Raw genomic sequence first — 1,048 nt, 5'->3', positions numbered from 1 at the left:
AGCTACAGTGGTCACCACTGCACCACCCTTAGAATGTGGATAGAGTAAAAAGTGAGATTGGATGGACAGAAGCAGTCTGAAAAGATGGCTCAAACAAAAGGTGAAAACCCTGAAATGTTAACTCTGTTTCTCTCTCCACAGATGCTGTCAGAGGTGCTGAGTATTTCCAGCACTTTCTGTTTTTATTTCAGCTTTGTAGGATATTGTTTTGATCTGAAAAAAATGCATGATCGGCTGTGGGTGCCAGTGACATTCCACAGGAGCGAATAAAAACTATGCCAACGGTGGCTCGTTGGTCTAGGGGTATGATTCTCGCTTTGGGTATATAAGTGATTAAAATGTGAGAGGTCCTGGGTTCAAATCCCAGACGAGCCTTTCTCTGTTGCCATTTTTAGTTTAAGGTCATCGATTGCTTTCAGCCTTCCAGAAAGCGGAATCGATTTCCAAACTGAGCCTGCTTGAGGACAGGGGAACTGGATTCAAAGAGCTTGTCGACAAAATTGAAATGAACAAAATATACAGATTGTCAAATGGGAATATAAGGTTGCAACAGTTACTAAGGGCCTGTCCGGGTCAGCAAATGAAACCCGACCCAAGCCTGACAGCACCGCATCCGACCTGGTCCGAGTCCTTTCATTTTTTTCCCGTGCCCGAACTGACCACCAGAATGTTCAGTTAAACTTGCTTCCGTTTTTCACTTTTTAAGCTTGTGCAGGTAAGGCAACAAAAACTGTAACTGGACTTGAAAGGTTGTTTCAATGTACATTAAGATTAGAGCTACGTACCGGAGGTGATGAGCTGAAGATTGTTACCATAGAAGTTAGTGATTGTGAGGTCACTAGTTCAAGAGAAACTCGTGGAGTTGTGCCCAGACAGGTTGTACCACACTGTATTGATTAAAATATTGCCCGAAGGCTAGAAAATATCATTATACATTCCCTGGACTCCTGCTTTACAGGTTGAAATACTTTCTGCAAGTTTATCCAGAGAGCAGCTGAGATGCAGAGACCAGGAAGGTCTTGAGTGATTAATTATTATAAAATATACA

At 42.5% G+C, this 1,048-nt stretch overlaps 1 non-coding gene across 1 annotated transcript; it reads left to right on the top strand.

The window, feature by feature from the left end:
* The first annotated feature begins 286 nt into the window (after positions 1-286).
* On the top strand, positions 287-375 carry trnap-ugg (transfer RNA proline (anticodon UGG)). The gene is given in 2 exon segments: positions 287-322; positions 340-375. It is a non-coding gene; the product is annotated as a tRNA-Pro (tRNA).
* The last annotated feature ends 673 nt before the right edge of the window (positions 376-1,048 follow it).

The sequence above is a fragment of the Heterodontus francisci genome, unplaced genomic scaffold (assembly GCF_036365525.1).
Source record: "Heterodontus francisci isolate sHetFra1 unplaced genomic scaffold, sHetFra1.hap1 HAP1_SCAFFOLD_51_2, whole genome shotgun sequence".
Taxonomy (NCBI): Eukaryota; Metazoa; Chordata; class Chondrichthyes; order Heterodontiformes; family Heterodontidae; genus Heterodontus; species Heterodontus francisci.
This window is presented reverse-complemented; position numbering and strand designations above follow the sequence as displayed.